Source organism: Sceloporus undulatus, chromosome 2 (assembly GCF_019175285.1).
Source record: "Sceloporus undulatus isolate JIND9_A2432 ecotype Alabama chromosome 2, SceUnd_v1.1, whole genome shotgun sequence".
NCBI lineage: Eukaryota > Metazoa > Chordata > Lepidosauria > Squamata > Phrynosomatidae > Sceloporus > Sceloporus undulatus.
The window spans coordinates 177938899-177955283 of NC_056523.1; the positions used below are offsets into that span (position 1 = coordinate 177938899).

At 43.3% G+C, this 16385-nt stretch overlaps 1 protein-coding gene across 1 annotated transcript in view; it reads right to left on the reverse strand.

The window, feature by feature from the left end:
* Positions 1–16385, reverse strand: part of LOC121921739 (nuclear receptor subfamily 1 group D member 1-like) — a 36645-nt gene that overhangs the window by 19120 nt on the left and 1140 nt on the right. The window lies entirely within an intron of this gene.

Here is a 16385-nt window from a genome sequence, read left to right on the forward strand (position 1 = left end):
GACATTGTAGCTCCACGCTATAGAATTCTGGCATTTGTAGTTTGCTGTGACACCAGAGCTCTCTGACAGAGAAGGCTAAATACCTCACAAAACTAAATCCCAGCATTCCATAGCACTGAGCCATGGCAGTTAAAGCGGTGTCAAACGGCGTTATTTTTGCAGTGCAGATCAGAACATAGATACCTCCATGCTTGTGGGGGCCTCTCCGCTCTAAACTCTTGGCATTGTACAACCTCAGTGATGTCCACATCCCACAGAAAGGGAGCCAGCAACTTTTGAGTTCCCACACAATCGTTACAAAGGCCTCTCCCACATCCCTCTGCTGTTTTGCAACTCAGAAAAATTATTGCAGGGATATAAAGCTGGCAGTTTGCAAACATAGCATTATTGTTTAATGATCCTCCAGGCCAAAGAGGAGGAAGCACATATGGGCAGGAAGCATGCAAAGATCAGCAGAGGGATGCCATCGAAAGATAGCCACAGAAAAGGCAAAGCATACAAAAATAAATTACAAAGCAGGCAGAGAGCACAATAAGGGGAACCACAGCTGTGATAAATAGTAAGTTAACTGTCAGTACAGTTTGACTTGCGGAATCTTACATCATCAAGGCTGGTCTAGATAGCTGAGAGCTTTGGAGGTTTACAACCTTCCCAGGAGTGCATATGCAATGCCTGCCCCGAAGCACAAGCCCTACAGAAAAGACCCACCATGGCTGAGCACCTATATTCATGCTTCTGTTCAAGTGAACATGCTATCTGATCAAGTGCTAGCCTGCAGCTGTGTCCCTATACAAGAAAGGGGACTAAACAACCCCCATGATGAAAATCCAGCATACTAGTATTTATGAAAACTGCCTCTGTGGTACAAATGTACAACTTCACCCTGAATTCCCTTAGATGGGTGCCAGGTCGTCCATCTGTTTTAATATCTTAGTAACAGACTGCAATTGCTTCACACATTAAGGATTCTTAATGGCTTCAGTGACAGTTATATGGATCTTGGTTCAATCGCTGGTATCCATGGTTTTAAAACAGATCCAATAGTTGTAGTAGTTGTGTGCCTTCAAGTCATTTTTGACCTACAGCTACTTTAAGGTGAACCTATCACAAGGTTTTCTTGGCACTTTTCTACAGAGGGTTTTTTGCCATGGCCATCTTCTGAGGCTGAGAGAGTGGGACTTGCCCAAGGTCACCCAGTGGGTTTGTATGCTTGAGTAGGGATTCGAACTCTGGTCTCCAGAAACATCCAACACTCAAACCACTGGTAATGGAAAAATATATTTTTGTCTGGGATCCTGGGAAGACAAGCCAGTCAGAATAGAAGATATAGGCTAGATATGTATAAATCATAGCTATTATAAGGCAGCCTGGGAGTACTGGATAACAATTTTTGCTAGATTACAATCTCAGTTACTAGCATAGCAATCCTTGCCCAATTTTAAAGCCCTTTAGGTTGTACTGCAAAGGTTGCGTCTTAACAAGGAATCCTCAAGAGCCTTACAAAATGTTAAATTTATAGGATGTCTTTTGGTGGGTGCTATGAGAAATCTGTACTGAACGTGTGCAGTGTAAAGAGAGTACGTGCTGTAATGCAAAGGTGGGGAATGTGTTGTCCTTCAGAGGTTGCTGAATTACAATTCCCATCATACCTAACCACAGTCTGTGCTGACTACAATTAATGGGAGTTGCAGTTCAACAAACTTGAGGGGGGCTCACATTCCCCAACCCTGCTTTTAAAGGCATTTCAGTCTATGGCACTGAAACAGCTCTGAACTCCATCTCTTGTGCCATCTGTGTGAGCACTGTTTATAAAGGTGTAACAGTGCTGAATGTACATTCTAACTCCCAATGTTTCCATTCAAATTGCAGATCTGAAAAATGCAAAAGAAGGAGGTTTCCTATATTGTGGAACCATATTTGCAACTCCCTGCATACAGTGTGGGGATGGGATCTGAGGACCATGGGGTTGAAATTCCTTGCATGAGGACAATGACAGGCAAATGGGAACCAAAGTCACATCTCCAGTGCCTCAACAGCTTCAAATCCCCTGCCACCCTCTGCAAGATTTTAAAATTGGAAGCTTGTTCCAGGGCAGCTGTATGCAGCCCCAGCTAGCACAGTTAGAAACAGCACCACCACCAGGAGCTGTGATAACCCCAACACAGGGGCCCAACCCAGTCCACTCCTTCAAGAGGCATTATTGTGGTGACTGTTGTACACTGCATCATCCATCAGCACTGTCACCAGCATCCATGCTACTGCTGCTGACACTGCAGTGGGCTTCTCTCTGCAGAGAGAATTGGGGGTGGGTGATTGGTGACGGAAAGGTGATCACAGCCCACACTGGCAATCCTTTTGAACCTCTGGCAAACAGAGCATGGGGCTTCCTCTGTGCCACTTGACACGTTTGTAGCAAAAAAGGAACTGCTGCAGTCTGCATTTCCCAGGCGCTCCAGAAATCAATCCAGGGCTCTCTCCTGATGTGCTGAAGACAGCCGCAGCAGTTGCTTGTACCTGGTGACCTGGATTCACCTAACAAAGGCGAATTTAGCAACTCTTCCCTGCTAGGCATTGTACTGCCTTTGAAGCAGCCAACAGCTGGGGGGAGTCCTGGTATATTTCAGAATCTAGGCCAGGAAGCCGCTCTCTTCGCCCCCGCTCCCCTGCAAGACTTCTGCTTTTCTTTCTTTCTTTCTTACTTTTTTTACACTGGTGAAACCCAATTTTTCTCCTCCCTCTGCAGATGCAAGCAGTGACCTTATTTTGGGTGTACGTATCATATCATATATATCCTTTCCATATATATATATATATATATATATATATATATATATATATATATATATATATATATATTCCTCTCCCCCCCCGTGTCTAAAGATTGCAGCTAAAAGGGAAAAAACAAAAAAAAAAAAAAAAAGACTCAAGTTTTGCTTGCAAAGCCAATCAATAGGAAAGGCAGCCCCAGCAAATTCCTAACAGGGAAATTTCTGGTTCTGAGTGTAAGACCCCCAAATGGAGGCTAATGTTGCTCCAGAATGCCACCGGAAGGATCAAGCAATACATTGATCTTAGCTAGCAGAGTATATTTGGCCACTATTTCTCAAGCTCATTTTTCCCTGTCTTTAAAATGGGAATTGTTATAACTACTAGAGAGCGTGACATATTGATTTGAGTTGGACTACAACTCTAGAGGCTACGGTTCAATTCCCAGCTCAGCCATGGAACCTGCTGGGTGATTTGGGCAAGTCACATGCTCTCAGCTTTATGGAAAGGCTCTCAGCTTCAGGGACAACCCCCTCTGAACAAATCTTGCTAAGAAAGCCCCATGATAGCGCCTTAGGGTCACCATAAGTCAGAAATTACTTGGAAGGCACACAACAACAACAAACCATGATAGGTTTACTTTGATGACAGTCGGGGGGAAACCAGTAAAGAAACTAATCAATCAAATTAAAACTTTGTCTGTCAAAAGTAGGGCAAATGGCAATATTTGTTCTGTTGTACAAGAAGAAAACAATGGACACCTCCATGAGATAGTACCCTACTACAAAGATCAAACATAACAACACCCTCTGGATACTGGGATAGGGACCCTCTGCAGATGACTGCTTACTGCTCTCTGTCAAGCATACTTTCCTTTGCATATTCCTTGACACACAGAGAAGAGCACTGGACACAAACAGCAGAAAACCTACCACACCCCAAACGTTCTTTTAAATTATGGGCTTCGTGTTTTCCAGCTAAGACAAAACCTCTGGATTGCTGATGAAGCATAGGAGGACATGAGTTACTACTATTGTCCCTCCTTGCTACAACTTCTTTAAGCCCCTAAAGCACTCTTGTGCTATCCTTGAAAGTGGTTCCTGCCCAAAACAAAACACCCTCCTAAGGGACACTATTAATCTGATAGGGGAAAGAAGCCACTTTCATAGAACTGATCCATACAACTTTGATATGTAATAAGGTTTTGCAGTCATCGGGCAAATGCCTCAGTGTCGGATCTCAAACGTGGACTAGTTACTTTTTCTGGAATACAGCTGCCAGTATCCCCCAGGCATGGTCATGGTGGCTGGAGTATTCTGGGAGGTGTAGTCAAAGAAAGTAAATTCCCCAACATCTGTTTGGGCTAAGCACACAACTTGCACCTTTCCATCTGGAAGGCAAAACCTCAGGATGGCATTCCATTCACTGTTGTTGTTGCATGCCTCCAAGACATTTTTGATTTATGGAACCCTGAGGTTCATAGAGTTTTCCTGGCAGGTTTCTTCAGATGGGGTTTGCATTGCTATCCTCTGGGACTGAAAGAGTGTGGCTTCTGCAAGGTCACCCAGTGGGTTTTTATGCTTGAGCTGGGATTTGAACCCTGGTCTCCAGAGTCATAGCCCAACACTCATACCATTAGCACCATGCCGGCTCTCAGCCTTGTTACTCATCATTCAATTGGGAGCCAGCAGCCTGGAATAAAAGCAGCCTGGAGAAATTGGGACTAAAGAGAAGGCAAACCTAGGTGGCCCTGCTTTTACCCTACACACACACACAGAGAGAGAGAGAGAGAGATGTCTCTGATTTAGAAACTGCACATCTTCAGAAAGAGATGGCTACCTCATGGGGAGCAGGGATGCTGATGTTTTCCCTGCAAAATAGGAATGTGTCAATAAATAAGCTTAGCCGAAATGGAACATGAGTCTAGCTAGGGTCTTAGCTGAAGTCTGCCAGGAGACACTAGCTACTCGTGCAGGCTTTAATCTGCTCGCACGTTCCTTCATCAGTGGAACAGGGCTGGGAGGGGCAGGAGAGGAAAGAGTGGCTCAGTTTTTTGGCTTTAAGTAGGTTAAACAAATCAGAGTGCATCCGTGGGCTGGCTAGAACTGCAGCAGCAGCGCTCCCAGAATAGGCAAAAAGCCTGGGAAATCAAGATGCTGAATGCCTTTTCAAAGATATTTGTTTGCTTTGCTGAGAGCCAGGGGGAGGTGGGCAAATGAAAGGAGATGGATATGGGTACAGAACATTAACAGAGCCAAACATCCCACCCAAGTGACATATTTAGAAGTATCTAGAGATCCAGGGATTGATTGTTTGCTTTATTCTAAATACTAGGTCAACACTGCAAAAAGAAGAGTCGCTCCTTCCAGGCCCCCAACCACAGCCCTGAAAAATGTGGTGGTGTTCTTACTGCAACTCCCAGAATCCTTAAACCAGTTTTGCCACTGGCCATCCTGACTGAGGAAAGTCTGGAGACCTCCTCTATGAAAGTAATTTTTCCAAGCTCTGCTAAGCCACTCTGCAAATTTTCTGACCTTTCCTCTGCCATATATCCCATTTTCCCTTTGCTACCCCAATATTTATCCTCCCCTCTCCAGCCAAATCAAAAGATTTTCTCAAATTGATGAGACATTGGTGAGGTGGCCCACCCAGAAGTTTCGCTTTGGGATTCTATTGGCTGTTATACATTGACAGGCAATGATTCTCCAGGGTTTCCAACAGGAGTATTCCTTAGATCTACCTAAAAATGTCAAAGATTATAAGGGATAAGTTGTTTGCTGTGCTACTGAGCTATAACCATGATGTGAAATCACAAGAAAAAAAATCTTTCACATAAATGAATTTGGATTAGTTTTAAAACCAAACTGATTGTTGGGACCATGGGAATTCAGTCTGGTTTAAACTGGATTCTGATTCACATGTTTTCTGACTAGTCCATAATGCACCAGGTGGCAGTTTCACAAACTGCACGTTGCAAGTTTGTTGGCAAACTAAGCTTGCAATGACCCACCTAAGCAACAAGTACATTTAAATCAGCATGACTGTTTTGCAGCTGTTGTTATTGTTTCCATTAACCTGGTTTCGAAAGAAGTTCAGAAATGGGCCACATGAATTAGTTCACAGTGCCATCCACACTAAGGGTGAGATGTGGAACATGAGAGACAAATTTGTGGTCCATGTCACGTAGGTGGGGGTCAAACTGCATATGACAAACAAAGCCCTTACAAGTGAACAGAGTTGTTAAATGCTGTCATATGTAAAAATGTGTAATAACATCCTGCTGTTCCATTGAGGCCAGAGATGGGGAATTGTGTGGCCATCCAGATACTGTTGGGCTGTAGCTCCCATCAGCCTTGCCAGCATAGTCAATGGTGAGGGATGACAGAAACTGCAATCCAACAACATCCAAAGTGACACACTTTCCTCACCCTTGAGCTTGGCAAGGCAGATTCAGCAGAGGGTGATGTACAGTGGAGAAATGGCAGAGATAAGTAACCTTTCTCCTGCTACTCATTTGTGATAAAAACTTTCCTAATCTATTTTAACCCATGCTGCCATTAGCAAGGCAAGGAAAATCAGGAGAAGCTGCAGAAGAACAAGAAGTGGGAGAATGGTTAGAGACCCACATACATTGTACTTTGTGGCAAGCTGACTTCTCCCGAAACAACTCTGCATAAAACTCACAGACCTCAGAGCTACATTATCTATGCCTGTATGTAGTAATGTGTAGTTTAGGCCCTAAGAAACATGCCTCACATCACTGTCTTCTAATTTGGGTTGTGAACTTGGAAAAAATACTTTTTTTGGATGACAGCTCCCAATAAGTAGTCACATTTGCTGGAGGGTTCTGAGAACTGTCTTAACTTTTCCATCTCTAAATCCTAGCAGTGGAAAGAGACCAGCAATGGATCATAGGTAGCTAGCTGTTCAGACATTAGACTGCAGTTTTCATCATGCTTTGCCACTGGCTATGGTGGCTAGTGCTGCTGTGAACTGTAGTTCAGCAGCATCAGCAGAGTCACATAGTTCTGATCCCTGCAATAGACCCAACTGAATCTGTATCAGGTTTGAGAACCAGTTGTGTTGACTGTTTGCCCGACAATATCTTTTGTTAAAGAGATGGGATTTGGTCCAAGAAATGGCAAGTATCAAAGCAATTGGGGGAGGGAGGGCTGCTTAGACTCCACTCCTTTCCCCCCTGCTGCAGCCTGCATCCCACTAGGCTATTTTCTGATCCCTGGATACCTGCCTAACAAGGAGCATGGAAGGAAAAGCATCTGCTACAAAGGAAGAGAGGCTGTCTGCTCTGCAATGAAAAGGGCAGATCCTCATCCTATCTAAGCCTCACCTTCACACTTCTGGCCTAGTATATTCTGCTGCTGCAATACATTTTAGCTTTGAGCTCAGTCTCTCTGGCACCTGAGAAAGTGCCATCAATGCCTGCAGATAGCAAAGTAGGTCAAAGTCACCACAACAGGAGAAAGGGCAGGATAAGGTAGCACAGCTTTCAGTTGGAAGAAAAAACTTTTTATTGTTGCTCTTGTTGCAACACACCTACTCTTCAGTAGTATGAATATGGCAGGGACACACACACACGCACACATTCCTCCTCCTCACAGTCACAAACTAGAACAGGAAACCAAGGCTTCCAGAGTCTGTTGCAAATGTATTCAGCCCAAAAAATATGACAGGGTAGTTTTGATAGAAGAGTGTTGTTCAATAATCAAAGAAATGCAACTTTTTTCCCATTTACAAACCACCCAAGCCTTGCCACCCAAACTTACTGCTTATTCTTCACAGGTGAATGACTATTATTAACAAGCTTCTTCTTGGTTTCTCATTCTTGTTTGAGGTTGAGGGCAGAGCTTAGAAAAGCTTTGGACAATACAACTTTCCAAATGATAGATGAGTACTGCAGTACTTCTAAACACATCCTTTCCACTCCCAAACAGAACAATGGATACTATGTACAGTAAATAAAAAAAAACGTAGAGGGGCTTGTTATGGAAGAGACAAGTACGCAGATAACCTTATTTTCACCTGCAAAAAACTGGAAATTATGACGTAACAACAAGATGTTTATACCTCCTTAGGCTTTGCCTATTTTTAACAATTATTCCTTCTCTCCTCCATTGAACTCTGGAATGTGTAAATTCAGTGAGATGGGCTGGAGTGCTCTCTACTACTGAATACTATGTGCCCTCAACAAACTGCAAATATGTGGGTGTCATGTTGGTCAGATGGTATCCAGCCAGTATATGTCTGCAATACTGTCATGCACAAAAAACTGATCAAAACATCCATTGGTCCTGCTAACTCATCTCTTGCAGCCAAAAAAGAGGCACAAATATTGCAACTGCACCATCTCACCCTGTTCATCTTTAAGACTCTTGTTCCCATCCTCACCCTCCTGATTAAGCACCAATATTACTGGGGAGTTTTAAGTAACACTATAAGAAACAGAATATAGGCCTGTTAAAGACTGCCAAAATAAAGCTGCTTTGGGTCTCTTTGGAGGTATGCAATTTAAATAATGCATGGGTCCTACGAGTCCGGAGGTCGCGCCAAAGCCGCACTCCATTCCTAAGCACTGGAGTGCGGCTTTGGTGCAGCTTCTGGATTCTTAGGACCCATGCATCATTTAAACAGCCTACCTCCAAAGAGACCTGAAGCAGCTTTATTTTGGCAGTCTTTAACAGGCCATAGTATTTGAATACTCCATTTTATGTCTCCTGCTGAATGTTAGAATGTTTAACTAGGAGATATATTTCTAAATACAAAAAGCCAAGGCCCAGGGGCAGAGGTTGACCACAAATCTCTGGACCATGTCTGCTGGAGATTTCCAACAATGGAAATCTTCCTGTGTTGCTACTATTCACGAGTCCTCTCAACAGTAACTACCGGAGAGCATAAGAGGGATGGTGCTGTTGTAATCGTGTCCTGCTTTAGGGCTTCCTGATGGGACTACTAGGTGCCCACCATGTGCACAGAATCCTCGATTAGACAGGCCTTTGACCCAGCACGGGTCTTCTTATGTCCTGCCATTACAATACATAGGCTTTAAAGCAGTGGTTCCCAAACTTTGATCCTCCAGGTGTTTTGGACTTCCATTTCCCAGAAGCTCTGGCCAATTTGGCCAACAGTCTTGCATTCTGGGAGCTGAATTCCAAACCTTCTGGAGGACCAAAGTTTGGGAACTACTAAAGGTTTTTTTTATCCCTATTGCCCTATTAGAGATGCTGTAGCGCTACTCGCTGAATCCCTTCTCTATACAGTGCTAGCGTCTCTATCAAATGCCATCGGATACAGTTCCTGCAGAGGAAGACACTATCCCATCTCTGTCTAATGCCATCAATGATCCTCCACTGTTGCCAATGTCCAAAGACTGAATGGCAGCTCTGGCATCTGGCTCACAGAATCCCAGGAGTGCAGGCATGTGAGGCCCTTGTGTAGACAGCAAAAAACGGACAGACCACAAAATAAATTGCCCTTCTTTCCTCATTATTTTTAAGCTTGCGAATATTAATGTTTTCTCTGGATCTATAATAGTGCAAAAGCACATGGGGATCCTATGCCTTTACATATCCCATTATAGGGATGAGAAGCACTGCAGTTGCCAAAATGCTTCTCCCACGCAACCACTAAAAGAATGAGTTTCATTAGCTATTACCTTTAACCACCCTGACCACTGTAGTGCCAGCTGTAACCAAGAGAAGGAGAAAAAGATATTCAAGGGAAAGGTGAAATAATAAGGTCTCTTCAATGTCTTTGTCTATTCATAATCCTGTAATTCACACAAAAGCTTAATTATATCAATAAAGAAAAGCAAAATGGTCTTTGCTACTTTCAAAAGTATTTATTGCATATGTACTGGATATCTGCTGCATTTCACTAGCTAGGGGCTAACCAGGTCCCTGTGAACGTGCTATCCTAGGCATGCAGTGTGATCGCATGTCTGCGGGCAAAGGGCCAAACGTCAGCTAATTTTGATCATGACATGACTGTTATGTGTGGAGACCACTGATGATTGCAACCTAGATATCTTTAAATGGACAAGGATGTGCAAACAAAACAAAACAGCCTTTGGCTGCTTGCCCAAAATAACACCGACAACGAGACAGGTTTTCAAACTCTCATAAAATGCAGCAAACAAAACTGTGGACATATAGGCACATCTTCCGCATATGGGCTCCTATTTGGAACTCCATGACTCAACTTAGTTTATCAATTAACCTCAAGAAGAATTTAAATTTCCATGCAGAACCCTTAGTGCATACGACTGCCAGGCAGTGATTGAGACAATTTAATTTAGATATTTCTCTGGCATGAGGGAAGAATAATGGCGGTGTTTGTGCAATGCAACTTCTGTCAACCCTCATTCCAGTCCTGCAAATTGATCAGTTTTCTTTGTTAATAGCAAAGGAGAAACCTCTATAGGCAACATATAAAGAGAGGAAATAGTGCCTGTGTGTTTGGAGGAGGCTTCAATGAAACACATTTGAATATCCATTAACGGCAACACATTGTGGTGACCACTTCTGTGTTGTCAAGAGTCACTATATTCACCAGATTCTTCATCCTAGCCTGGGCTAGAAATGTATTTTGCTTGACAACCCAATGCTCCATCCTCCTACTAACATGCCAGATTATTAGCCTTTGTGAAAAACTTCCTTAGTAGGAAGTAATCTCCAAATGAGGATTAAAAGAATTATCTCTACATACACACACACACACACACACACACACATCTCAAGTTTTAAAATAATTACTTCTGTTCCTCTAAACAAACTGTGGACAAAACAAGTGAATGCATGCTGATTAAAAGTAATGCCACACCAAAGCACACAAGTAGCATTGCAGACCTGAACATTCAGCCACTAGCCCAGAATTCCCAGAGAGGCAATTGGCATTCCCTAAGGAAAATCTGGTCCCAGAACAACAACTGGTAATGAGTGGCTCCAATAAACCTTTTGGCCCACTGCAAAATCCCCCAATTTCAAGGGGCAAGCAGAAACTTCCAGAAAGGTGCAGTGCTGCACCATTCACAATTTCTATTTCCTTTATTCTTTCGTAAGGGAGCCATCTTGCAGAATTACAGCTTTAAGCTTCAAAGAGAAGCAAGTGTGACAAAAAGGAAAGGCAATAGGACAATTTTTGTGTGCCTTCTTTCCCGTGAGTTCCCTCCTGGGTTGGCAAACCAAACTATTTATTTGCTGATTATCACACCGAGACCTTCTCTGTTTACCTTCTGCAAATGTTGTTTTCTCTCAAGAAAGTACATCCAAACTGAAGATAGCAATGCAGTAATCAATCCTGAATGGGTGTTCTCTATGAGCTACCTGCTTGTTTTGCCCACTAGTGGGCAGAACAGTCAATGCTCCAATGGTGCTAACATACCTCATGCAGCTTTTCAGAGCACTGGGTATTGATCAATTTCACAAGGTTTCTAAGCATACACAGCCCTATATGAAGAACTGTGTAAAGCACTACCAAAACAATGCCAGACTGTATATGTTTAAAGGTCTTTGCATGCAAGACATCAGGGAATACTTTTCTTTGTTTTTTTAATAGACAGACTCTACTTTCAACACAACATGATGCAGAAACTCTACCCAACATGCAGAAACCAAGAGCTGAGAGTAATTGATGTGGCTTTTTGTGTCAGTTATGGGAAGCTCTCTTCCCTTAACACAGTCAGGATCCGCCAGTTAGGATATCAAGGCAAACTTTGCAAGAGCAGGGTGACAAGATCTCCAAGAGGCCTTTACAAGTGCTCTCTTTCTCTGCACAAACTGAAGAACTAAGGAACTGCTGCTCTCTTTGACCCTGAACAGTGGGCTCTGCTCCAAAGCAGGAGAAAAGGTCCTTCTGAGGTCCTATAGTCCGCCCTCTTCCCTCATCCGCTGAGGCAAGATCTTGAGCTGTATCATATAGGTACGGGAAGAAGGAAAAGAAAAAAGAGACTAGCAGAGGGCAAGAACAAAGAGGAATAACAGTTGTGACTTTTCTATCACTAGCTCAAGGCTACAACTACTATGGCATCTGTTCTCCCACTGATCTATGCCCATTTCACTAACATCTCTGACATTGACCCGAAACTGAGATATCATGTGAGCCCAAGATCTGCTGGACTACCACACTAGTTCAATCATTGTTTGATCATGAGGAATCCCTCCCACTTCACTGGTTTCTGGCTCAGCAGGCTGCAACTCCAAAAAGGAGGAGAGACAGCCACACCTTGGCTATCCCAGGTAGAATAGGATTCAAGTGACACACCTTGAACTTCACATTCACTGGAGGAGATGGGATGTAGCCTTCTTGGAGCAGGGAATGGGGAGACTTGGCATTAACATCGGCTCTCTACATTTGTGGCTTTGACTTTTATGGACTGGATTATTCATGGCTGTAGTTAATATGTTGTCTCTAGGAATCTCTAGATCTTCCATCACAACCCTATTTTCAACTTCCAGCAGAGTCATGCTAGAGGATCTAGTGACTCCTAGAGAAAACACTAGGCTTTGTAGGTCCTCTAGTGTGATTCTATGGTCAGCTTCTACCTGATGGTGACTACAGAGTTCCACTGGAGGAACTAGAGATTTCTAGGGGGTGTATGCCCAGTTTTTTTAAAAAGTGGGTTTTTGTGTATGTGTGTGTGGTTTTTCCTTTCACTGTGCTTCTAACCCCAATGAATGTGGAGGACCCACTGTTTAAACTGAATGCAGCTCTGAAAACTTTAGCACACAAGACACTTCTATCTTGACCTGCCTGAATTCTGAATAGCACATCTGAGCATTGCACAAAGATGCATCTTTTGTGCACTCTCCTCCTTGGTGGCCTCTGAGTCACCCAGCAATCTCCCTCAAGCAGCGATTAGCTGGAGAAAACCTTGGGCATGTGCCGCTGTGGTTCAGGGCTGCAGGGCTCAGTGTAGAGAATGCAAAGTCAGGTTAGCGCCACGCAAGCACCAAGTCACATGCAGGCATACCCAGGATCATCCCAGTGAGGGACCTGACAGGGTTGTCACTCCCATCAGACGGATTAGGTAGATGGACACTGGTCCATGTGGGTCAGCAGAAGGCAAGAGCCAACATCTCTCCAAGGCAACCTTGAATGCCTTTTAGCAGGGAGAAATAGCTGGCTGGTGGCTAACAAATCATGCCTGGCTCTCTGAGAAAATTCAAAATTATAATTTTTAAAAAAGTTATTTACTTTTTAAAAGGAAGAAATGTTTGCCCACCATTATAAAAAAAGACAAATGTGCTCATATTGTAAATTCCTCTGCTTTTTAATGGTACCCCTCTGTTTGGGTTTTGTACGTAACAGCAACCAGCCTACTCCAAATGCACTTAGTTTTAAAGGACTGAAAACCCAGATAACAAAAACTATGTAAAAGACAACACAGATTAGCAGAATAATAGTAAGCACATAATAGTTTGGATTACAACTCTGGAGACCAGCAAAATCAGTAATTTTGTATAAGTCCACATTGCGATGATGCAGAAACAAACGTATCTATGTGGGCATTCTTGACCCAGTTTTAAGGGGCCACTGCCAGATTTTGGGGTTGTTATGCGTTATTAGCAAAAGAAAGACTAAAATGGTTCATTAGCCAATGTGATGTAGTGGTTTGAGTGTTGGACTGCGACTCTGGAGACCAGGGTTTGATTCCCCATTTGGCTATGAAAGCCACTGGGTGACCATGGGCAAGTCACACGCTCTCAGCCTCAGGGAAAGGCAATGGCAAAACCTCCTCTGAACAAATCTTGCCAAGAAAACCCTGTGATAGGGTTGTCATGGGTCAGACATAACTTGAAGGTACACCACAACAACAAAGCATTCCAAAACCCTTAGTGCAAGACTGTAGAATACATAACCCCCTCAGATAATATTACTTTCCACTGGCCCTAGCCAGCATGACCTATGGTGAGGGGAGCTGCAGTCCAATAGCATCTAGTGGGTTATATGTTCCCTGTACCTGCTGTACTGTACTGGAAGGTGTATCAGTTTTATTATGCTATCTAACCTTTGCTCAGGAGGTCATTTTTGTGGTTAGCATACAAAAAGTCAGCTCGTATACTGCCGTTTGGAAAACTGAATGCCTTGACAGCATGGAAGCTTGTTGTCCCTGCCATAAGAGATATAGTCATGCACATATTTGGCTCCTGGCAGGAATCACTCCAAGACAGAGTCTATTAGAAGAGAATACCAAAATCTTCAACAGTACCAGCATTGGCAAGTTGCATTCTTCTTCAACATGCATGCAACACACACTACTGTACTATAGGCATTTGGTAAAGATGATATATCGTCAGAATAACACAAACAGGATGTTAATGCACAACAACAGTGATGCCTGCACATCTTTTGAGACAAGCATCATGCTACATGGCAGCATGACACTGCAAGTCATGATACAATTATATTGCCACAGTAGTGCAGTAGTGCCACTATGACATGAGAACATGGTGGACTATGAGTGAAGCCAGTATTTCTCACAACTCTATAGCTCTTATTGAAAGACAGGCGGTCTCTCTCCAGATGATACCAGAAGGATGTTAAGCTTCATTTTAGACTTTCCATGTGAAACATCTTAGAATGTGTCCATACTCCATTGTGGTGGCATATCTGAATGCAGGGGTTGACACAGTGCACTACTAATGGCACTGTACCATTATGAAGAGACCCCAGGATAGTGATAAATCTCACACTTTCGCTTTGGGCCAAAACAACCTGGATTAGGTATTATATCAAGAAAATTCAAGAAGTATTATTTATATAGTCTTCTCAGGTGCTCAAGGCAAAATGCTGTTCTCCTGTGACAACCCTACATGATAAAAGAGTCTGAGAAAGAATGTGAAGGTCATAAAGCCATCTGGGTAGTTTCATTCCTGAGCAAGATTTGAACCTCCATCACCCTGATCCAACCATTAGCCAATACACCACATAGGTTCTCATAGCCACCAGGGAATTTCTGGGGGTTAATGAAAGATCTGTTGCTTCTGACACTATGAAATGCTTCCCATATCCTGGACTCCCAAAGCTTCTTATGGATCATTTAGAAGAAAGGGGAAGAAATCAGGTTTACATCCCTCTATAATCTAGGTCACAGTGTCCCCCGAAAGGACTGGGCAGAACTGAGTGATTCCTGAGTAGGTTTTCTTTCATGATGCAGAGGTCTATTGAAAACCTGAGGTACCAGGCATTAGATGTGATGTCCTTATCTGGAAATAAGAATGTACTAAGGCCAGGTTTGGGTGCAACCTGTGCTTAAAAACAAAAACAAAAAATTACAAATGAATGGAGAAAAATAAACTAGTAAATGAATGACGAATGATAAGAATAAAATGCTATGGAAAGATGAGGTAATCTTAAATCTATAGCACACAAAAGAAGAATTGCACAAGCTGAATACATTTTATAGATTCAGTATTTTTGCATCTATTTGCTTTTGCATAATCTATTCTGCTTCTGCTAATCATAAAGACTGGCAAAGAGTGATGCAGATCACTGAAGTTCTACCTCTTGATCCCTGGGGAATCTTGCTCAGACCCCCGTTCCGGCCTTGCATCAAGCAGTGCCCATATTGGGTCAAGCCAATCTTTATTTCATTAAGGGAAAGAAACGTGACTTTTAATAACCTGAAAAAACAAAACAAGAAACACCAGGCCGAAAGCAGATTTTCTCAAAATGCTTAACTCTGAGCCAGATAACCAGCTTCTGCACTTGCGTGTGATGCAGCGGTGGAATAAATATAGCTTCCCGCCTACAGGAAGGTAATGCAAAGGATTTCCATGCTGGAAGTCCCCCAACTTATCCTAACCATCTTCAATAAAGGGAACCCAAGATAGGAATAACCTTTACCTGAGACTTACAGCAATCTTCTGTGACCTGACACGCATCAGATGTTATCAGACCACAAACCCCCATCACCCAGAGCCTTTGGCCAAAAGGTTGGTGATGGGGGGGGGGCATCATAATCCAACCTCTCCTGAAGGCACCAGGTTGGGGAAGACTGCTGTACAGAATCACTGTACCTGGGCTGGATAATTTCAAGACTGCTCAGAGATCACATCTCAAAAGGCTGTTCTCTGCTGGGGACCAACCTCAGGGACTTACCTGATCCCATCAGCCTTTTTTTTTAGCCATTGGTTGTAAACCCACCTCCCACTAAACCAGTCCTTACCCATCTTCTGCCACGTTCCTCAATACTATATGTAACCACTTGGGACTCACTGACCCCATTTAACCCCCCTCCCCTGCCTCAGACACATACACACACACACACACACACACACACAAGCAAGCAAGCTGGCTATACGTGCAATTGCTTTTTCATCTCTCCACACTAAGTGAAGCGGGGGAAATTACAGAAAAGGAGTAGCCCTTTTCCAGAATCATCTGTCAAATGTTATTGGGCTTTCCTTTGCTTTTCCCAAGATCTGCAAATCTAATGGCACCCGTGGGATTCAAACCCAGGACACTGTGTTCATTTCTACGCAAGTAGTAATTGCATGTGCACTTCCCTATGCCACCCAGACTGCAGAAATAATCCAGTTGGCCATCACTTTAACCGCCATGGCTTCATGCTCTGGAATTCTGGGAAGTGCAGTTTGTTGTGG